Source organism: Crocuta crocuta, unplaced genomic scaffold (genome assembly GCF_008692635.1).
Source record: "Crocuta crocuta isolate KB4526 unplaced genomic scaffold, BGI_CrCroc_1.0 scaffold340, whole genome shotgun sequence".
NCBI lineage: Eukaryota > Metazoa > Chordata > Mammalia > Carnivora > Hyaenidae > Crocuta > Crocuta crocuta.
Genome location: NW_027530642.1, coordinates 831000 through 855782, shown reverse-complemented (window position 1 = coordinate 855782; position 24783 = coordinate 831000). Strand labels below are relative to the sequence as shown.

Here is a 24783-nt window from a genome sequence, read left to right as displayed (position 1 = left end):
GATGCCATTGTTGCCTCCATCCTTTCAGAAATTCCCTGTGGACCATGCCTCCCTCCATACCACTCAGATCTAGCTATGTATCTTCTACCCAAATCCTTTCTCTTGGTAAGGCTCAAGTCTCCTCTCCAAAAATGTTCTATATCCACAATGGCATATACTTAGACTTAAGAATTAGGCTAAACTTAGTTCAAAATCCAATTTCACAAGCTTAGCCTCTCTGACCTTGTTTTTTTAACTGGAAAATGGGGATCCTTACTCAAGAGATTATTTTACAGGTATAGATATGGGATGTAAAATACCTACTAGAGCCTACCACAAAGAAATTATCCAAATAAATGGAACTTCTTGTTGGTTTTAACATTTTTTTGTTATTGTTAATGGTAAGTGTACCTGGAGATTGCTTCCTTATCGCATGGAAAGTAGTTAACCCTTTGCTCTCATGGATCTTAGATTTTGAGGAGAAGCAGCAGATGAATAGAAGAAAGAAAGAAAGAAAAAGAAAGAAAGAAAGAAAGAAAGAAAAAGTAAAAAGAAGCTTAGCAAATGGTATAAATAAAATTACCAGATAATAGGATAGAGATACCCTGGATGGGAAAGACACGGGCTGCATTTGATAGAGGGAGCAAGGAGGGCTCTTTGGAGATACAAAGCATGATAGAGGAGGAGGAGCCAGCCACACACAGATCTGAGGGGGAAAGCAATACAGACTAAGGAAGAACAAGTTCAAATACTGAACAAGGAACTTGCATTGTATCTTTGAAGAACAGCAGGGGAATGGGGAGGCTAAATGAGGGGGAGGCATTATACAAAGTGGTATTGGAGGGATGGGAGCCTCCAGATCTCATAGGGCTATAAGCAGAATTGGGCTTTAAGCATATTCTTCTGATTTCACCATTGAGTCATACTGGTGGCTGATCTCTAAGACTGTTTCCATTTTTGTTTGCAACAATCTTTCATCCAGGTCATCCTTGCCTTAGCACCTTGTAGGGAAATACTTAAAAACGTGTCAGTCTCAGATTTCTAATTCCTCTGCACCCAATCATCTCCAGAAAAGAAATATCAGGTGAGGAAATTTTGACCCATTTCAAAGTCCTCTCCCTCCAACCACCAGAGCTGTACCCAGTGTGACAGCCCAGGGAGAATTGCTTCAACCCATATTCTACTTCTTTCTGGCATTTGGGAAGTTGGCTCTGTTGCCTGCGGGAGACATTTTAGGAGAGGTTTCCATAGAAACTCAAACTTTCTCTCCAGCTGCTCATGTAGTTTATCCCTTTATTTTTAAATACACATTATTTTTCTTTCTTCAGCTTTTGGGCTCTTGATTCTTTGGGTACCAAAGAAATAGTACCAAATCTCTAGGAAAATAAGCTCTCTCATTTTTCATTCAACAATTCCTCTTAATTGTGCTTCCGTAGCTGACAAGGAGGGGTGTAGCAAATTAGCTGCCATAATTAACCATTTCTCAGATTAATATTTATTCTCTCTCAGACTCCTTAGATGGCTAGCCCTTCATCACTAGTTTACTGCTGAAAGCATTTCCTTTACAGAGAAGTCTTACTAAACCATTGTCCAGCCTCCTTCCCCAGCCACTGGCTCAGGACAACAACCTCCTCCCTGGATCACTACATTCCAAATATAGAAACACTGGCACTTACTTTATTCACAGAAGCTTTATACCCATTCTTAATTTACATTAAATAGTACTTAACCAAAGTAGAGACTTGTTGAGGTCCCAAGACCAGGTTATATTCAGCTCTGTTTTCTTCCTAACAATTTTCGAGTATAATAAAATCATTTTGGCAGTTGTACGTTTGATATCGGTCTCTTTCCATTAAAATGTAAACTCCTTAAGGAATTAGACCTTAAGGTCTATAACCTCTAGCATAGTGTTTACTGAGAAATGAAAATTAGGGAAGTATTTATATTTAAACCCAATAAAGAAGAATCAAGTAGTGAAATATATTTGCTTTGTACATTTATAGGAATGAAGATTATTTTTTTTCCCAAGGAAACAAGAATATATGTCACCTGTTGTGAAATAACTGGGAAAAATAAATTTGGTTTTTGTGAAGCCATCATTTGATATACTACAGATCAAAGCAAAGGATAAGTGCTTTCAAGAGCTATGCGCAGGGGTTTCCTGTGGGAATAACATGCCTCTCCACTTCCTCTGTGTATAGTGGAGACCACAGGCGAGCAAGACTGTCAGACAGGGCGAGAATTCTCACCACACGTAGATAAGACAGAAAATGGAAGGGAAGGGAAGGAATGAGGGAGGTGGAGGGACAGATACCATACTCTGGAAAGGAGAAGAAAAAGGAAAGAGACAACACTGAAGGAGGAGAGAAAGGAGGTTCATACAGAGATTCTAGGTCCACCTTGTGGGAAGAGGGAAAGACAATACACATGGTCTGGGGAATAGGAACAGGGAAAGTCTCCAACCTGCATTTCAGGACACACAACTCACAATTCTATTCTAAGTAGATGGATAGATACTTGACTAGCTACCTGCCAAGAGGCTGATGTGTATGATGATTTCTCTAAGCCTGTGGGTCAAATCCGATCCAAGTAGCCAAGATGTAACAAGTCTTTAGTACATATGCCGTAGACACATTGCTATACCTAATTTTCACCATAACCTGTTTTACCAATGAGGAAGCTGAGGCTCAGTGAGCTTAAGATACTTGCTTAAAGTCACCCAGGTAAAATGTGGCAAAGTCTCTCCTCTTTCCTATTGCACTTTGTACTCTGCCTTTATATCATAATATTCTGATAACTTCCACATATATATTTATAGAATAACTTGGTTAATGCATGCCTGTTCCATGAGATAGTAAGCTCTAGAAGGTCAGGGAGCATGTCTCTACTATGGTATCCTCAATCCACAATGCAGGGTCTAAGACACCATGAGAGTATAAGAATACGTGTGTTTTCTGTTGCAAAGACATGTCCAAAATGAGTGGGGTAAAAAGATGACCACTAGAGACACTTCCAGTTAGGACCATGACCTATGCTAAAACCTTTGCCTGTCGTGTCTCTTCCCACAACAAAAACAAACTATTTATAAAGAAAGGACATTATTTGGAAAAAAGTGGAAACTAGCCCCTACTCCCCAGTCTACCCCCAAAACTGCTACCCACACCAGCCTGTTTTCACTCCACCTTATGAGCTTTTTTTAATGCCTTTGTTCTTACACATTTTTATATCCATTTCCTCTTTATTCCACCCATCAGAAAGACAACGCTGAGGAGATCCAGGTCCTCAGCTACCATTAGGAAAATGAAAAACAAGATGGATCACTGACAACATTAGTATTAAAACAGTCTCTGAGCCAGAACAAGGTCCAAATCTGCTCAGGGTCATCAAGGCATTTCCACACAAATGATTCTGATATCACAATCCTAGGATTTTTTTAATTCATGTGGGGCCCAAGGCTGAAACCTGAACTCCAGGAAAACAAAGAATCCGTTATTATGCAAATAATTTTAGACACTAAAAAAGAGAGGAAATGAAAAGATAAGCAAACATAAGCTGCATAATGCCACCTGGCTTCTAAAATAGTTCCTTCTACAAAGTTTTAATAGGATGTGAGCTAATCAGAAACAAAGGTCTCTAATCACATAGAAAGTGTTTTACTCAAATGATTTCATTTTCTATTTTGGTAGCTCTTCCAATGGTATGATTGTGCTTTCAGAGAAAAGAATAACAGGAGACCCTGTATTTTTTCCTTGTATTGAGAGAAATTTCCACTTCTGCTGCCAAATACCAAGTGGGCAATCATGTCCCATGCCTGTCCAGCTAGCAATTATTGCTTGCCAGGCACAGTGCTTGGCAATGGGGGATCAAGTACAGAGCAGAAACAGAAAGGGCCTGTCCTCCTGGAGCTGGGAGTCTAGTATGAACATGTGTCCAACTTACAGATCACAACAGTATTTGTCTTGTTATTATAACACATGCAGTATGGCACTTTGCATTTCATAAAAGCCTTTCTCTGTAGCTTTGTCATCCTCCCAACAACCCTAAAAGAATACCAGGAGTGTTAAAAAGGTCTCTCTAAAATCAAGTGAGGCTTAGAGCCCAAGGAGCTAGCCACATATTGCATAAGTCATGTTTTTTTGGCTACATCAATAGCAACAGAACATGGTAAATGTTTTCAGAGGCGATGAGGATTAAGGATTGCATATGTTGTGATGAGCACTAGATGTCGTATATAAGTGTCAAATCGCTAAATTGTACTCCTAAAACTAGTATGACGCTGCATGTTAACTGGAATTTACATAAAATTTTTTAAAAAGCATTTATAAATGCTACACATTTACAAGATTATAGTTAATAATTGCAACCAACCTATGATCCCTGCTTTAAAACAATGGTTAAAAACTGAAGCTCAGAGGTTGAGTAACTTATTTAAGTCAGTCATTCATCTAAAAAAAATAGAATTTGAATCTAAGCAATGTGACTCTAGAGCTAGCACAGGGACTTGCTGCCAAGATAGAATGAGCAGGTCATATTCCTTATTTTAATTGCAACAGCAATGATTACCATCAATTTGAAAACAGAGAAACTGAGTCTACAGAGGTTCAGAATCACATTCAAGGTCATATAGTCCAGAGTGTTAAGGTTAAAATAGCATGTAAAATGTCAAGATGCAATATCCAACTTGCTTTTCCACTGAGCCAAATGCCCTCACCTTTGTGGAACTCCAAGAGACAAAAATATTTAGAGAGATCATCTGGTCTAAATTACTGCTTTCACAGAATAAGAAAACTCTTCAACTGGACCTAGTCTTGGGCAACAGGCTCATATACAAGGGAGAGCTGCAGGGAGACCATTTAGAGAGACAGAAGACTTGGGGCTATCCAACACTTCATCAGTGCTGGAGCCTTTATTCTAAGTGAAATTTGATTCTTGCTGATGTGTCAGTGTGCCTATCTATGGAGACTAACATCTTCCTTCCAAAGAAGGGCGTAAGGGGAGCAATTCTGATTAGTAAGAGTGTAAGAATATGGGAGGTGCATTTGAGTTGCATTGGGTACATGCAAGAGAAAAATAGGGAGACAAACTAGAGAGAAAGGTGAAGTCAGATCATTCATTTATCCAAAAAATACTTCAGAACATTCTTTGCAACCAGTACTATGTTTAGCCCTGAGAAACAAAAACGAACATGACAGACATAGTCCCTGACCTTGCAAACATTACGGTCTATTAGACCATGAATCAGAGGACTCAAAGTTTATATTTTTTTATTCAGGTACTGGAAAGTTACTGAAGGTTTTTAAGAGGTGAAGGGTTTGACCATAGCTGCTCCTCCCACAGATTCAGACACAGTCAGGGTTGAAAGGGACTTCAAAGATTATTAACACCCTTCCTCCACTTCCAGAGCTACAGTTTGCAGTACCATAGCCACTAACCAAATATAGCTATGACTGAACAACTTGAAATAAAGCACATCTAGATTTGAACTAGCTGTAAGTGTAAAAAGCACACCAAATTTTGAAGACTCAGTATAAAAAAGTCTCAAAACTTTTTGTATTGATTAACAATAGACATGATAGTATTCTGATTATATTGAGCTAAAGGTTACTAAGTTCACTTCTTTCTTTCTCCTTTCTTAGTGTGGTCACCAGGAGACGTAAACTAACGTATCTGGCTTGCATTAGATTTCTTTTAGAAAATGCTATTCTATAGAAATCCTAATAAATGTTCACCTAGGTTTTTTAAACAACTAATGGAACATTCACGGTCCTGGAAATTCCATTCTGTTCCTCAAGGTCTCTAACAACTTGGAAGTGGTTCTTTTTGTTAAACTAAATCTTTCTTTCTGCAGATTTTACCCATTGAGAATCATGGTGCGCCAATGTCTCCTCCAACAGAGACCTTCAACTATCTTTTCCAGCCCTTCTATTTGTCCCAGGTCTACCCGGTATTCTCTTCTTTCAGTCAGTGCCTCCAATTGGTTTTATTATTCCTTGCACCCTGTGTTTTCCAGGTCTCTGAAGATCTTTCTCACTCTTCTCTACACATCTGCTGGATTATCAGCACTCCTTCAGAAAGAAAATTCTCTGGTTGTCTTGTTGAGGGTAACAGTGTATGGCAGTTTAAAGACTTTAAAGAAGACAAGGTGAATTTGCTTCCCAGCTCTCCTACCAGTGTGAGACCCTAGGTAAGTAGTTTCATCTCATATACAAAAGCATATGAAAATCCACTTAAAAGGAAAAACAAAAACACACAGAAAAACATACTCCAAATATACTCTCCACAGGGAAAAAAATTTTTATTTTTGAGACAGAGAGAGAGAGGTGGAAAGGGACAGAGAGAGGAGGAAACAGAATCTGAAACAGGTTCCAGCTCTGAGCTGTCAGCACAGAGGCCAACATGGGACTCAGGAACTGTGAGATCACGACCTAAGCTGAAGTCGGATGCTTAACTGACTGAGTCACCCAGGTACCCCTGAAACTTGGTTTTTATTGCCCTGCATTTAGTTCTCCTGCCAATAAAACCCATCTTTCCCACTTTTGGACTGTGTAACTTTTTCAGTTGTTAGGACAGAGTAAGGATAAATTTACCCTATACCTAGGCATCAGGGAAGACTATGACCAGGCTTGGAGAAGCAAAGTTACAGAAATTTGTTCAGTAACAGGCACAGTACTCAGCTGAGACAAATGCGTTACATGGAGAGGGCTTGCTTGAGAATAAAGCCAACAGAGGAAGAAAAATTAAAATACATGGGGGTGGAGGAGAAGACCTGATAACAGAAAAGTCACATCATTTGAACCTCTGCTTCCACCTCTGCTTAAAGTAATATACCCCTTGACTTTAAAAAAAAAACTGAATTAATAAATTCCTTTTTTCCCCCCTAAAGCAGTTCGGGTTCATAACCAAGAGCCCTGACTAATGCATTATTATCAGTTAAAATACTTACATGTCACCTACCTCATTTCAAGTCCTTCTGATTTGTCATACATGTACCCAGCCTCACAAATGCACAGCAATGTTTTGCAAATAAACAGAAAAAGACAGGTGTGTTGAGATGATAGAAGGCAGGTATGGTAGAGCCCTGATTCTGAGTCTCTGTCCTTTCCTTTTAAGAAGTATATCCATCAATCTTTTACCCATGTCATAAAAAAACTACATGGTCAACATCTAATTTACTCAAGTTGTCATTTCATATTAAAATAATACGTTATATATTTTCTCAGAGGTGTGCAGCATTTAAATAGCATTGCAGCATGGCTTGTTTTATAAGGTCAGTGTGTGTGCAAAACAAATGGACTTCCATTAGAATTCACAAGACTATTTACACTTCTGATTGATCTTAAGTAGGCAGTGCCTCCCAACATTTAAGCCTCTGGTTCATTCTCCTAAGGCCTCTCCCCATTCTGATAAGTAGGTTTCATTGTAGCACCCCAGAACTAGAAAGTTATTTAAAAAATGGTTGCTGCCTGACTCTGTGTAAATAAAGAGTTCCAGAAGATGAGAAGTAAGTTTCTCAATGTACAATGCAGTTGGAGACAGTCTAGACAAAAGTTTAATGCTCCTGAAATAATATCATATACCATCTGTATTCTAAATGGAGCCCCTTGTTTAAAGGCCTCTTTGGGTTATGCAAATCGTCTCTAAATTTCTTTCTTTCACAAGATCAGATTACTCCATTTTGGTTTATATAAAGTGGGTTTATCTTGGTTTGGGTGCGTAAGCTATTAACATGAGTAACTGCTACTATTTAAGGACCAAGCATCTGCTGTGTGCTTACAGGAACTATGTGGCTCAATCTTCATAAAAACCATTTTGAGGTGGGTACTATTAGAATCCTTTACAGAGAAGGAAGATGGGATTTAGACAGGTTTTGCACTTGACCTAAATCAGATATCTGACAAATGATAAACAAGATTGAATTCAATTTCCAGTCCTGACTCCAGAGCCTGAGATTTTAACATGAATATCCCATATCCTCAGGAAGATTAAACAAACTTTTTCATTAGAAAGTGTCCAAAAACAGACAAGTCTGTAAGATTAAAGCTATCACTTCTTGAGTCCTTACTGACCTGTAAAAATTTTCAATATATTACCAGATATACTCAGGAACATCCCTGTCCAAATCCTCTGACCCTCTATTTAAAAGCACAGTGGGGTGCCTAGGTGGCTTAGTTGTTGAGTATTGGATTCTTGATTTCAGGTCAGGTCATGACCTCAGTTTGTGAGACTGAGCCCCATATCAGGCTCTATGCTCACAGTGTGGAGCCTGCTTAGGATATTCTCTCTCTCTCTCTCTCTCCCTCCCTCTCACACACTCACCCTCTCAAAAATAAATTAAATGCACAATGAACAAAGGCCCTAATTCACATATATTTGAGCTATGTACGCACTATATCAATTTTTATAGACATTTAAGAGAGACAGAAATGTAAAAAAGAGACAAAAGGGCAAGAGACATCTTATTCCCACTACAGCCTCTACCTTCGCATCCTGCCAACTACATTTATTTGCTTGTTAAGTGTCTAATTTTCAATACATAAAGAATATTTCACCCGAAAAGCCCTGGGTTGGCTGTATAGTAGTTATACATTACCATGTAACAAACTATCTCAAAATTTAGTGGCATACAACACATATTTTTCCCCATCAATGGACAGAAGTATCTTAAAATTCATATAAAAATTCAAGAAACACAGGTACCCAAAACAATAAAAAAAAAAAAAAAAAGAACAGGTTGGAAGACACAATTCTCAATTTCAAAACTTACCACAAAGCTATAGTAACATAGACAGTATGGTACAAGCATAAGGAAAGACATAGATCAATAGAATAAAACTGAGAGTGTAGAAATAATTTTCCTGTATAATCAATTGGTTTTTGACAACAATTCCAAGCCAGTTCAATGAGGGAAAGAACAATCTTTTTAACAAATGTTTTTGGGACAAATGGAAAATGTAAATGAAAGATAATGACCCCTACTTTGTACTATATACAAAAAAATAAAAGGGATCAAATATCTAAATGTAAAAGTCAAAACTATAAAAGTCTTAGAGGGAAACATTTGTGTAAATCTTTTTAACCTCAAATTAAGCAATGGTTTCTTAGATAGGACACCAACAAAAACAACAAAAGATAAAAGATAAATTTGGGGGGCCCCTGGGTGGCTCAGTCGATTAAGCATTCAACTTTGACTCAGGTCATGATCTCACAGTTTGTGGGTTCGAGCTCCGCGTCAGCCTCTGTACTGACAGCTCGGATTCTGTGTCTCCCTCTCTTTCTGCCCCTCCCTGGCTCATGCTCGGTCTTTCTCTAAAAAATAAAACATTTAAAACAATTTTAAATGAAATTTAAATTTAAATAAAAATTTTAAGTGAAAAGACAACCTACTAAATGGAAGGAAATTTTTGTAAATCATGTATCTGATAAGAGACTTATCTAGTATATATATATGTATATGAATAGACAATTCTTTAAAGAAAATATGCAACTAGCCAATAGGCTTTTAAAAAGATGGCTAATGTTATTAGCCATTAGGAAAATGCAAATCAAAAACCACAATGACATACCAATTCCTACCCACTAGAATGGCTAAAATAAAAAAGATAAGTGTCAGTCAGGATGTGGAGAATGTAGACACTTCATCTGCTGGTTGGAATGTATAATGGTACAGCTGCTTTGGGAAACAGTTTGGAAGTTCCTCAAGAAGTTTAACATAGAGACCTTGTAATTCCATTCCAACTTACACATGTACCAAGAGAACTGGAAACAGAAGTCCACCCTTCATCATGGAACAACATGCACCTGGCCCAAAAGTGAAAGAGGCAGAATGAGGATCCAGCAGGAATTTTCATAGCTATAGGCTCAGCTGCTGTTCTGTCAGGTCATTGAGCAGCCATACTACTGTGTGTGAAATGTCACAGTTCCATCTGACCTGGTGCAACTTTCTGAGCCTACAAGCAAAAATGGTTATAGTTCCACTTATGATTTCCAAATTTCATGCAAAAGATCTCTGGTGGCCTATGCTAACTTATCACTGTGTAAGAAAAGAAACTCTGGGAAGTATAGTTCTAGTTTAGCTAAGTTAATACAATTCAAATTGACCTCAATTATCATTGAATAATTTGGAGGATAGGGAACGCTGTGCAGCACACACATTACATTTCACCCTTAACCACAAATGTAAACCTATGCTAAAATTTTCTGGTCTAAATTTCTCTTGAATTTAATAAGACTTCTGCAAAAGATATATCCTTTAAATAGGGTTTCTCAAGTTCAGCCCTATTGACATTTTGTGCTATATAGGTGTTTGTAATGGGCGGTGAGGTTGTCCCACACATTTTAGGATGCTCAGCAGCACCCTTGGTCCCCACCAACCAAATGCCTGTAGCACCTCCCCAGTCTGAACAATCAAAAATATCTTCAGAGAATGTCAAATATCCCCTAGGGAGCAAAAGCCATCTCCAATGGAGAACCGCTGCTTTAAGTGATTACTAAATATGTAGCAAGTTGATGTTGAAATAAATTTACTTTAGGTTGATAAGAGAATATGTATTGTGCTGCTTCTACATTTAATTCCCTAATGTTTTTGGATTATATAAAATCCTGTCATACATAAATATTAATTCACTACTCTGGAAGAGATGCTGTTGGTTTGACTTTGAGTCAAATCTTAAAAGGGCTCAGTTGGTCAAGGTCAATAATTAAAAACACTATGAATGCACTAGCTTCAAAAGATTCCACCCTTTATCTCAAAGAGGGGAAGGATACAACAGAGCATAAATGGCCCTTGGCAAATCTATGTCTATTTCAAGAAAGTTTAGCAAACTACTTCCCTTGCTATAAAAGGCTGCAGAGATGATGCTCTTACCATGATGAATCATCTCTCTCGGCCATTTCAAATTCTCTTCCATTATTATAAACAAGTTGTGTTTAAATAGTGAAGTGGTAATTCTCACTCACCCATATGGTCTTGAATAGCCCATCCCATAAAAGCTTCACCTATTTCAAAAATGAATAGTTGAACAAAAATGACTAGTTAACATTATCAAAAGAGAACTAACTGGGTGCATCTTGCCCTCTGTCAAATCACACTCCAACTCCAGCACAGAAAAGTGGAATATCCTCAGGGGTCAGGTAGGCAAAGTTAAACTCACAGTGAAATTTAGGAGCTGTGGTGAACTAGGTAACTAGACCCCACCTTAAGAGATAAGCTATTCAGGAATTACTGATCTTTTGAGGTACGGGGTCTGTGTATTTATATGAAGTTAGTTGGCAACTGACTTTTTTTTTTTTTTTTACATCCTATTACCTTCCGTATTATTTTATTTTCATTTTTTATCTAAATTTTAGTTTACAGTGTTATCTTGGCTTCAGGAGTAAAATTTAGAGATCTATCACAGACAACACCCAGTGCTCATCCCAAAAAGTTTTCTCCTTAATGCCCATCACCCATTGAACATCCTCCACCCACCACCCCTCCATTAACCCTCCATTTGTTCTTTGTATTTAAGAATTTATGGTTTTCCTCCCTCTGTTTTTCTCTTATTTTTCCTTTACCTCATGTTCAACTGTTGAATTTTTCAAATTCCACATAGGTAAAATCATAGGATATTCGTCTTTAACATTCTCTGACTTTCTCTGACTGATTTTCCATTACTCCATGTTCATCTGTTGAATGTTTCCAATTACACATAGAGTATAATCATAGGGTATTCACCTTTCTTTGACTGACTTATTTCACTTAGCATAATACCCTCTACCTCCATATGTGTTGTTGCAAATGGCAAGATTTCATTCTTTTTGATCGCCGAGTAGTATTCCATTGTGTGTGTGCGCACGCATTGGATTCTTTATCCATTCATCAGTCAATGGACACTTGGGCATTTTCCATAATTTGGCTATTGTTGATAGCACTCCTATAAACATTGAGGTGCATGTGCCCCTTCAAATCAGCTTTCTTATATCTGTCAGGTAAATTTCACAAAGAGATACCACCTCACACCTGTCAGAATAGCTAAAATTAACAGCCCAGGAAACAAGAGATGTTGGCAAGGATGAGCAGAAAGGGGAATCCTTTTTCACAGGTGGTGGGAATGCAAACTAGAGCAGCCACTATGGAAAACAGTACAGAGTTTCCTCAAAAAAATTAAAAATAGAACTACCCTACGACCCAGCAATTGCACAACTAATTCAATTTTTAAAAACCATAAGGCAATGCCATACAACAAGAAATTGTATACGCATATTTGTGGGTAAAAGGTAGGCTCAGCTGGTCAATGTGGTGTGTTTGTATTTGTATATGTGTATGGCTTATGTATGTATATGTGCATGAATATATATGTATGTACACATGTATTGGAGTGTATGGCTGAGGTCACCCATCAGGAGGCTAGATTGTCATTTTTATTCTAACTATGGGGCTGTCAAATTTATTAATAACAAAAGAAGTAGCAAAACTACTTATTTCAAAGGACTTTTCTCTCCCCACTAAGCCCTCAGTTTCTCAGTAAATATCTCAATATTGTCCCACACAGTCAAAGTATCCATGGTAGAATTACTGTTATAGAGCTCAGTAATAAAAATATTTCTAATTTTAACCAGCGAAAACTGAGGATCAGAGAGCTTAAATGACTTTTCCAAGGTCATAAAGCTTGGAATTAGTAAAGCCAAGGATGAAACTCAAATCTTCTGAATACTGACCCAGAGCCTTTTGGCCACATTCTAACTATGTCGAGGACACTGCAGTAATTACCTCCCTTCCATTAACATAAATCTATGAGGGCTCTGTGTGCCATCTTCCTCCTTGAAAAAATAAAAATCAAAAACAAAAACAAAGGCTATATGGTCTTGTGTGTCCCCAGGTGGAAGTCTGACAGATGTTGTGCTGAAAACAAATTATACTGTACTGTGTGTGCATTAATTTCTTGGCTAATATTTCAGTTCACTACATTGTAAACCCCTTCAGAGGCATCATGATCTGGAAGTGTGTGTTTCATTGCTTCTAAATATTTGAATTCGAATTTCAAGGCCTGTCAATCTACCCAGACTCATAAGCTGGCTAACCTGATTTTCTCTGCTTCATGACAATAATGTTTAGTATTTGCTGGGCTGTATTTGACACACGGAAATTTTAAATTACATTTAGTCAAATAGATTGAAAGCTGCTAAAATGGCCCCTCTCCCCAAATTTGCATACCATTGCATCTTTTTTTCTTTTCCCTTTTTAACACTGATGGGTCTGTTATCAAAGCAATTATAGAGTTTATCTACATTGGGAAGCTGTCAAAGGCATAACACCTAGCATGGCATCAATCTCAAGTTTTGGAAAAGATTATAAAGAGTTCCTTTTACTCTTTTGAGAGCCTCTTCACAGAGAAAGCACTTAGATCTTCAGGTAACTTGTCCATCAGGTAGTTTTCTTCCCAGAAAACAGAACTGATATTTATAAATCAAATGAATATTAAATAAAGTCACATTTCTCCTCCTGTCTAGTAAATTTCTGCATCTTTTCTTCCTCACTTGATAACACGAGTAAGAAAGAAATTAACATGTTAAAAATCAAGACTACATGAATAAGTGGGGGAAATCTCTGCAAATTATGTTAATTTGACTTCAGAATAAATCAAATTTATTATTTTCTCCATCTTTACATTTTCCCCCGACCATCCTCCTTTCCAAATTCTAGTTTCAGCCAAAGAAAAATGGCTTTCTACATCTTCTGGATCACAATGGTCCCTTTCTTTAATATTCTGCCACCTCGAATCTATTGACCACACAGATTTTATAGCAGGAAATGCTCATTGCCTTTCCAATAAGTATTCTTACTTCATAACAGAAGTTTGTTTTTCCTCTTGATAGAATGGGCTTAGGTTTGAAAGGATGTATTTTCTGTCTGTTGCAGTTTTTAGTATCTAATTATTTGGGAGTCAGTGGGCAAAACTTCCCAGAATGGACATATGGCCAGACAGACAGTTATATGATCCTAGGGCCCTTCTCTCTTCCTTTCTGCCCCATGTGGAAGGTAGAAGGGATGTGGGAGCTCTAGTAGCCATCTTGTATATTTGAGGATGCAAGCCAGGGCTAAAGATAGTAGAGCAAAAAGCCAGGAGTCTAGGTTCCTGGTGATTTCATAAAGTTGCCATGTCAGCCTCAGGCTTCCTTTTCCTCCATGTTAGTTCCTACGTTAGAACTAACCTTACCATGTTTAAGCCACTGTCATTGCAACTGAAAAAAAATCTTTGATAAAACATCCAAAGTAATTATTTCAGAGGTAAATCTGACCAATTCACCAAGCTTTGTAGGTATCTTTCTATGGCTTATGTGGCCCCAAATTTCTTTTCAATCCCCCTCAAAGCTCCTGTCACACCACACCTTTGGGTGCCTTTTAATTCCTCATCCTTATTTGGATTTTTCCCTTCACACTTGCAGGTTTCATGCCTTGAAAGTGTGACCTGTCCCTTCCCCATTCTTCAGATGTCACCTGGAATAGCCCATCCTCACCTCACAAGTTCTCTTTGCTTTCCCTGGCTAAAGGCATATCACTTTCTACCACATCCGTCATCTTGTTTGTTCCCATCTGAGAAAGGATCACAGTCCTAAAATGCCTTATCTATTCACTTGTTAATTGTCTATCTCCACAGACCAGAGGCCTTGTGCTAGAAGCATGTAGCATCCATCTAGCAGATACTTGTTGAAACTCTAAGCGAATAAAGTTTTCATTACTCCTGTCTCCAAAATCTTACCCCCAGCCCCACTGCTCTGGTTACATTTATCTGACTACATGAGCCTCTCAGCTTAAATTCTTCTCATAGTTATCAAGTAAAAATAAACTCCCATCATCCAGTAAATATGTCCTTTTGTGATTTAACCTTGTATCTATCTACTACCAACATTTCCTGAAATGTATCTTTTATACTCTCTACTTTCAATGTGCAGTTTCCACTAACTCGAAGATTTCACCTGGCTAATTCTTAACCCCTTGAAAATTTCTCTGAGGTACCACCTCCTCCAGAAGACTTGCTGGAGTCCAACCCTCAGATCTGTGTTCATTGTCTCTTCTTACAGAGGTGCAGAGATTATCACCTCAAGTAGTGTGCTTCAGGAATAGGTCTTTGGCTTTGATGTCAGCTTAGGTTGAAATCCTGTATCTGGTACTTAGCAGTAGTGTGACCTAGAACAGTTCGGGTTATCCTCTCTAAAAACAGATGATTGCAATGTGGGGCAGGATAGAGGACTGGCATCACAAAATGCATATAACACACTTGGGAAGATAGGTGTTCAATCAGTGGTGGCTAAAGTATCAAATAATTACTATCAAACAGCACATAACATGCTTAGTATACTACTACCATTTATTTAGTATAGGAAATATTATAGATCTTGACTGTCTTCCCACTAAATGGGAGTTCAGAGTTTAATAAAGACTGGAAATTGTTTGGTCTCTTTCTAACCTACAGCATAGAGCACTAGGTCTTGCACAAGATAAGTGTTCTAGTGATAATTAAATCTATGATGGTGATTGGATTCAAGTAAATATAATACAGGAGTAAGTTCAGTCATGTGTGTGGCACAGGGCTAAAGTCACAGCAGCTAAAACAGATTGAATCGTGGTGCTCACCTTCACGGAATTACAGTCGACTATTAGAAGACAATCCCACAAGTAACTGCAACTGTGAGAAATGTTAAAGAGGAAAGCACATGCAGCTGTGGGAACATACAACAAGAAGATAAAACCTTACCTACAGGGACAAGGATTCATCACCTTCTGCATCTTTGAAACCCCCTACAGTCTACCCCAATGGTGTTCAGTAGTTGTTAGTATCTTTGTGACAAGGGTCTAGCATATGCTATTCTGTGTAAGATTGTTCCCCTTCAAACATTAGCTTACCAGATACCAGACTCTACAACCTTGATGAAGTTTGATGTTCAAAAGAGGATTATATTTCCTCAAAACAAAACAAAAGGTCCAAGTAAAATTTGCAAACCAATGGAATCATTTTACGAGTTCTTATCTGGAAGGAGCCCATTATCCTGCCAGACCAGAAAGAGAAAAAACATTTTTTTGTTTAATTAAACCACAGGGCATATGTTAGGATTTTGGGGAGTGGGGGGTGGGGTGGGGGTGGGAAACAGAGCCATAGAAGAGATCAGGAAACTGAAAAACCACAAGAAACAGAAATCCTGGGTGGTTAATGTGTTAAGGCAGCCTCATAGGTAGTTGTCATTATCTATACAAACAAGTTTTATAATAATAAATAGTTGCAAAAGCATAGATTTGAGGTTTTGCCATTTTTTCCCCAACCTAGGATGTTAATGCCACCTAACAAGCCCATCCATCTCAGCTCCCTTCTCTGAGTGATGAGCACAGACTATAGAATAATGGGTTAAAAGTACACACTTTGGTGTAAAACAGAACTGGCCCGAATTCTGGCTGTGACACATAACAGCCGTGTGCCTGGGATAGAATAACTCTGTTAACCTTAATTTCTTTCTCTGAAAAACTGAAGTAACCCCTACCTCATAAGGCTGAATTCTACCCAAAAGAAATCACATGAACGCATGCTGAGGGTTAAATTTCCTGTCAATTATGCAGAACAATTTTCTCTAGAATTCATCAAGCTTTGTAAAACACAACAGACCTCAACTTCCCAGGGCCAGCAATGCAGTTGCAGGTGAAGCAATTACCAAGTTGATTGCAGGGGCGGGGGGCTGCTGGAGTGAGTCACTGATTAAGAGATTGACTTGGATTTCTGTTAGAGCTGCATTTGATTAGCTTGTCCATGACAGTGAGCAATCCAGTCTCCATGGACACATTCCGTTGGACACAGAATCACTCTATATTCTCAGCTCCAATTGCCATTCAGGAAAGAGGTATGAGTGGATATCATTAGTACATGTTCATTTGTTTTAATGGAGCATTAAGATTGATTTATATGGCAACATTAAAGGAGAAAAATTATTCCACAATTACACCTATATAAGGACACTTAACATTATCTTGCCAATAGGCCTTGTCAAAGGATGAAAGCCAATATCCCCAATTCAGGAATTTTCCATTTCACTTTACCATCAAGTTGATTGGCCAGCCAAAAAAGGGAACAGGAATACATAGGGAATCAGTTCATCTTGTAGGTTTTTTTCTGCAATGAATTTCGTGTTACTGCTGGAGTACACAAATGTTAGCATAAACAAAATAATACTTATTCCCATGAATTTCCAAGAACAGCCTAAGGTGGCTGTAATTCCTTTTAATAGAAATGCTTCTCCTTTTTTATTGGTAATACGTTAGTCATTATTGATTTTACTACCAAGCATCAGGACAGCATTAAGAGAGTTCAACTCCCTATATCTTTACCACAGTGAAGTCAAGAAGAATAATATTGCAGATTAACAATCTCCTTACACAACTTTCTTCTCAGCATTGGCTCTTCCCCACTCCCATTTGCTATTCCACCTCCTCTTTTCTGGTGATAGCCCCTTTGTCTTTATTATTAATCATCAGTGGTTCTATCGAAAATAACTATGGAGGGGAAAACTACAAAAATCATGTCTGCTTACATTAGGTTGACTCCATTGAAAATAAGGCAAGAAGTAACTTTTTAGAGAGGTCCCTGAAACCACTGGTTAAGAATAAATTTCTCAGTGCCTGTATTTGGTACAGGTAAATATTTTTTAGTAAGCTACTTGTTTAGTCTGACTTGACCATTAACCTTGAACTATGAAAACAAGATTGGACTCTGAATGTTTACCAACAGATAGCCAGTTCTTAGCATATTTGTCACATAAAGTTCTCAATAAATCCATCTGAGTAACAAATGAGCAGGTGGCTTAGTTTCCCAGGACTGTATTTTCCTGTTCATGGACATCCCTTCTTGCTGGAGGAATAAAATTGACAGGCAACCCTCTACCAATTCAGACCTCAGGCTCACAGAATGCATACCTAACTCCTCAAGTTTACCCCTGGACCTCGATGTAAGCATCAGACAGTTAACTATTCATAATGATAGACCATAAAAAAAAGTTTGAAAATTTGAGAGTTGGAAAGGGAAACAAATGTTCAAAATTGCAGCTCTACTCAAGTCTCTGCTTATTTTCTGACCCAGTAGAATCAAACTTTTATTTTCAGCTCACATATGAAATCCAAATTAAATATTAGTATTTACAAGAGGTACACACTTTTGAGTACAAGATTCTCTCCATTATTATCACAGCAAAGCATCTCAGGATGTGGGACATGTTTCACATGTGAAACCATGTTATGCTTGCTTTGAAACTCTGGGAATATACCAATGTTTAAACAACATCTCACTTTCCAAAGCTGAGCAAAGTCAGGCCTCCAGATCCTTCTAAACATGCTGCACTTTCCCTTTACACCGGAACACAAGACATTTCCCAGGTGTCTGTGATCTTTATATATGAAAAGTAAGGTATAAGGCTCATATTCACCTGATCACTCACATCTCAGATTTCATAGCTTGTTAGTCTGAAGTAAATTCATTTTATCTATCTCTTTGTCTTAACACCACCAGTAATTTCATGAGAATCAGCTCTAATATGCTCATATCTCATCAAGAAAGATAATGGTCCTGCCAAGAAGATATATTTCTTTAGGTAGGACTCCTCAGTGAATGAGAGCTTTGTAGAAGCACAGAAAGAAGCTAAAATGACATTTCTGATTTTCATAGATTTAACAGACCCTACCATGTTCTCAGGAAAAAAGTCTCTGTCAATCAGAAACACATTAGATTTAAGTTTCTTATTTGGCATTGCTACCTTTAGCTTCCCTGTATGCCAAACATCCAAGTTGGTGAATTTATTATTCAATAGTTGATGGTTTTATCCATGCTGTAAAATGAAAACAATTCAAGTTAGTAATCCCAGAGAACAAACTGTTATTAGCTCATCAAATCTGCATCTCTCAACCAGTATTTTAAGCCCTGAAGTATTTTGAACTGTCAAAGCAATGGAACAATATTCATGATTTCTCTATTTATAGGATATTGTGCATTTCATTTTTTTGAGATATACACAAGAAAGAAATGGTTCCCATACAAATAGGTTGAGCAAAAAGGAAGGTTTTTGGTGAGAAAGAGAGAGTTGGCCACATGTACACGTAGTAGCTGTGGGGGATGAGACAACAAAACCTAATTTCTGATTCTATCACACAGATCTCTGGATTCTAGCCTAACTGTAGTTATAATGAACTATAGAGCATATATCCCCAAGCATTCTAGAGCCAAAAGTAGGTAAGTCTATTATTAAAAGGTACTTTTCAGGAAAAGGTAAAACCATGGTTCTTACATATAAAAAATAACTTGTGTTAATGAGCTTATTCAACTCATGAGGGAAACAGCAGATGTTACAACCTGTGCAGAGGAAAATTCACAGATGCGTGTATTTATGTAAAGTAATATTGAAATGAATCACAGAAGGGAGGCAAAACTGGTTCTGTTTATTTGTCTGTCCCTTACAGGGGAGGAGTAGGGAAGGAAGTGCACTGAATCTCTGCCAGATTGGGCAGAGTTTCCATGCCTATTAAATACCTATTAACAGAATTTTAAAGTAGCTCCCATAGGATCAGAATATAAGGCAGGAGGTAGAAGGATGTGCTACAGAAATGTTACTTTTCCACTGAGGCACAGATTTTTCCTCTACACTGTTATAAATTAAGCACTAAGAAAAGGGAGTGAGCAGGTATTAGGCTGCAAACACCCTCTCTGGGTGTTTGCACTTTTATCTTGACTAGTTGTTGCCTTCACTCCACGCTTACCTCAGTTACCACTGCTTGGAATAGTGCTTGGCATTTTCCTACTGGCACCTAAATAGACAAATACATGGAGTAGACTGTCCAGACACAAACACAGGACTCTAACAGTGCTCTGCATGTATAAATGCATTAAATATTCAACTATGTCATAAATCTGTATGAGTAATCTGTACAGAGACCCTCTCTTCAAGGTCATGACATGTTAAGAGTATTAGGCAAAAAAGAACACAGAAATCAAACTATCTTAGGAGATTTTATTGGCACAAGTTGTGGGGGGCAGGGGGAGCCTCAACCCCGAACCCTATCTCAAAGCAAGGGACATCCATAAAGAATACATGCATGATTCACTGCCCCTTGTCACTAGGTCTTTTCTAAGTTCCTCCCAACCTGGCTTTTCTCCCATCATCCTAATAAACCATATGCTGTAGTGATTAAAGACTATGGTTTTCTCTTTTGGTCTATTTGCAACATCCCAGGACTTACAGCACTCCTAATTAAGACAGGAGGGAGAGGGACATTGCCAGCCACTCTAAATCCACCAATTTCTTGCCATATTTAAATTTGGCACTGTGCTTTAAAAACCACAAGCTATAGCTGTATTATATAGCAGGCAAATAGGTCTTACATTTATCAGACAGAGGAAACTAGATTTCTATCAGGCAGCCATGAAATTACAGAAATAAGGTAAGGGGGATGGGGGTGTCAGTCAGGTCATCAAAACAATTTCCTGAGAAAACAAAGAGAACAGCAAAAGACCATTAGTCAAAGATACCATTCAGTCTATTCCTGACCAGAGGAAATAATCTCCATTGCCTGGTTCCAAACTAGAAAAAGGGATGGACAAGAAGATGTATAAAACTTACTTTCCTTTATTTTAATTCTTTCTTCTTCTAATCCTTGGCCTCTATATTAGGATATAATAGAAGCCAAATGAGTCTATAATCAAAGGCCATTTTGAACTCTTAATTTTAATATACCTTAGTTTAAGTTTTTTGGTGCAAAAACTGATTTCCAGTCAGCTGGCATCAAACCGCAACTTGTTAGGAGCTTGCAATTGACAGGAGCTCAGGGAGAGATTTTCATAGAGAGGAAAAGCAGAAGCAAAGGACGGTTTTGTCTGTAGCTTAAATTCTAGCGGTATCTTTGTGATTGGTTATCCTTAGCCTTCAATGTAGTGATCTTGAAGCATTTAAAGGTTCAGGTTTTGGTTTGGTTACATAGACAGTCATGGCATTAGAGCTGCCTCAGTCTAATGGCCTCCTTATTGAATTAACAAATTCAAAATAAAACTGTTAGAAGCAAAGTTAATTTTCTTCCCATGGCTTTCTCCAAGTTCTTGTTTGATTTCATGTTCCTACCTGGCTGCTAACTTTGTCATCCTTGGTTCTAGGCTAATGATTTGGCCATCTTACATCTGGTATAATAGACACTTTTTAAAAGTAAACTTTCTTTTCTTATAAAGGGAAAGGAAGGAACTGCCCCCCCTTCCTCTCTTGGAAGAGTGCCCTAGAAGACATAGTGGGCCTGAATCCTTTCTGTAACAATCTGTAACAAATTGCAGAGCAGTCTTCCCAGGTACTAGAATAGCCCCATCTATAGTACAGAGAAGTCTCTAAAGTCACACGTCCAGAACCTCTTGAAAGTATAAAAACTTAAAGTTTTATTTTGAAAGAGAGCAAGCAGGGGAGGGGCAAATACAGGGAGAGAACCCCAAAAGGCTCCAAGCATTCAGTGGAGAACCCAACATGGGGCTCGCTCCCACAAACCAGGAGATCATGACTGTGCTGAAATCAAGAGTTGAACGTTTAACTGACTGAGCCACCCCCGTGTCCTGTTAATGTTAAAAACTTCCTAATCAACTTAACCTAGGAGCCCATCTCAAGATGTAACTGTTTCAGGAGAACCAAGAGGTCTTGGAGAAAAGACATGTTATTCTTTCAAAGGAGAACAATTTATTAAATATTTAATTCCCAAGAGAACTTTGTACTTACTCTGCTGTATAGATTTTGTAATTTTGTCTTTGTCATCTCTTACATGCATGTAAACCATTCTGTTAATTCAATAATAAGTCAGTTTCCTTCCTTTCCATATTGGCGTTGAAAGGCCCGTGTTAGTAGAAAATTTATTTCTCCCCACACTGAAGCCCTTTTTATCATCACAGTGATGGAAGGCTGGGTGGTTACTAGTGGACATCTAGTAATTAGAGGCCAGAAATGCTGCTAATTCTACAGTGCACAAGATAGCCTTCAATGGTTAAGAATTATCTGGCCAGAAATATCAATAATACCAGGGTTGAAAAGTCCTACTGTAGGCCAGTGGTCTCAAAGGGACTACTATACTAAAACACCAGGTAGAAACACTAAATATCCAATCAACTCCACTAAGAAATCAATGAAATATACTGAAATCATTACAAATTTTTTTGAAATATGGATTCATACCTATAACGACTAACTGAATATTATTGTATTTTTTTTATTTTTTAGAGAGACAGAAAGGGGGAGAGGGGCAGAGGGAGAGACAGAGAGAGAGAGACAGAGAGAGGGAGAGACAGAGAGAGGGAGAGACAGAGAGAGGGAGAGAAGAGAGAATCTTCAGCAGGCTCCATGTCCAGTGCAGAGCCAGATGCAAGGCTCCATTCCATGACCCTGGGATCATGACTTGAGCTGAAATCAGGAGCTGGATGCTCATCCAACTGAGCTACCCAGGTGCTCCAACATCAAATATCATTCTAAAGCGTGCATACATGTTATGACTTGAGATCATAGGTAAAAGGTCTAAAGTCTTAATATAAAAAGGTTTATGTGATATTATGATAAAGCCCCCCCGAAGATATTCATCACTTATTTCATGGAATCTGTAAATGTTACCTCATATGCAAGAAGCATCTTTGCAAATATGATTAAATTGAAGATATTAAAATGAGATTATCCTACATGAACAGGATAGATTCTAAACTCAATCACATGTATCTTCAGAAAAAGACGGCAAAGGGAGATATGTCAGACACAGAAGTGAAATAAAGATGGAACAAAGAGAGAGGTGAAGATAGGAATGATGTGGCCACAAGCCAAGGAATGACAGCAGACACTAGAAGATGGCAGAAGGAAGGAATGGATTCTCTCCAAGGGGTTCTGAACAGAGCAGGTCTTCGCTGACACCTCAGCTCCAGCACATTAAAACTAACTGTAATTCTGAACTCTAGAATTTCTGTTTTAACTCACTAAATCTGTGGAAATTTGTTACAAGTCATAGGAAATGAATAAGGTTGGTCTCATCTTTTTGGGCTGTATGTAGATTTAATAACTTACATGATATTAATAATTTTTCATATATAATCTATAAACATTTTCTTCAAACTGGCATAGGATTAAAAACAACAACAAAAACCTTGAAAATTACTTCTCCCCAGGGTGGGAATTACTTCAGATACTTGTTTGTTGTTGTTGCTGATAAAGTGTTTTAGAACAATTTAAGCCAGCATTAAATACCAATTTGAACAAACACTTAAAAACATGTGCGGTGCCTGGGGGGCTCAACTGGTTAAACGTCCGACTTGGGCTCAGATCATGATCTTGTAGTTCTTGAGTTTGAGCCTCACATAGGTCTCTCTGCTGTAGTGTAGAGCCCACTCCGGATCCTCCGCCTCCCTTTCTTTCTGCTCCTTTCCTTCTCTCTCACTCTCAAAAATAAACAAAAACATTAAAAAAAAATTTAGAAACATGAAATACCATTTACATGCAAAGCAGCTCATGTAAAATGGGAGATCTGGTAACCTAGCACCCACCATCTTGCAGAAAAACAGTTGGCTGATGAGTATCAGCAGCCCTTTTAGGGATACCTCCCCCAGTTTCTACCTCCCCAACCCTATATGGCTGGCCAGCTCGGCTCCTTGACCCTGCTTAGCACTTGGATGGGAGACGTTATCAGCTCCTGATCTTTCCTGTCAATTTCATGTTCCTAATCTCATACTCTAAGTTTTGTCCTCTGATCAGTAGCACCAAGTCCATGAGGGGAGGAAGAAGGTTGAGTGTTCCAACTGTTCAGTAAATGATAACTAATACAATAATCACACATTTATCAACTAAAAACACTCTGGATGATCCCACTCAAGTCCTACTGTTACAGCACACCAAGTAATCTTAAGTATTAACTACCTTCAAGCTTATGCACTCCTTGCTTGCTGACCTAAGTCCCTTGGTCTAGAGCAGAACTAATCTACTTTCCTGGAGATTTCTACAACACTGGTCTTGAGGAATGAAGGACCAGACTTTCCCAGAAGGGAAGTCCTGACTACATTGGAAAACAGATACTGCTGATGCCAAATCTGTTCAGGGTCATCTTAGCATAGGAATAACCAGCTAAGCATCAGCCCTGCTAGACTAGCCCCATTTCCCATGGCTTCCCTTTTAAAACCCTGCTACCTGATGGCCTTTGGGACATTAGTTCACCTTCTTCTCAGGTTGCTAGCTTCCTGAATAAAGCGAGCTTTTCAACCACCGTCCCTTGTCAGATAGTGATTTGAGTGATGGGCAATCCAACCTTAGTGTGGAACTGTTCTCTGGTAGCACCACCAATCTTCTAAAAGTTATTCTGAGCAAGATGGCCATTTGGAAAGATGGCCTGACTAGGAGTCAAAATACCAGGGTTTCGGGCTCTGCTGTGTCTAGAAGGTTTTTATTATGTTCATTTTTGAGAGAAAGCAAGTAAGTGAGCAGGAAAGGGGCAGAGAGAGGGGGAGACAGATGATCTGAAGCAAGCTCTGTGCTGACAGCAGAGAGCCGAATGTGGGTCTCAAAAATCACAAATCCTGGAACTTCTGAACCAGGAGATCATGACCGGAGTTAAAGTCAGAGCTTAACTGACTGAACCACCCAGGAGCCCCAAGCTCTACTGTGTCTAACATAGTGTGAGACTTTGGGCCCATGCAGGCCACTTGCCCTCTCCCAGTTTCCAATGGTATTTTCTAAAAAAAATAATAATAATAATAGTAATAATAATAATAATTTTTAAAAAAGCTACAAAAACAACAAACAAAAAAC

The 24783-nt window shown here is 38.4% G+C and overlaps 1 long non-coding RNA gene across 4 annotated transcripts in view; it reads left to right on the top strand.

Moving 5' to 3' along the window:
- Window positions 1–24783, top strand: part of LOC144235495 (uncharacterized) — a 53286-nt gene that overhangs the window by 387 nt on the left and 28116 nt on the right. For all 4 annotated transcript variants that reach the window (XR_013336223.1, XR_013336222.1, XR_013336221.1 and 1 more), the window contains exon 2: window positions 5990–6163. This is a non-coding gene — a long non-coding RNA (uncharacterized LOC144235495). The remainder of the gene's footprint in view (window positions 1–5989; window positions 6164–24783) is intronic.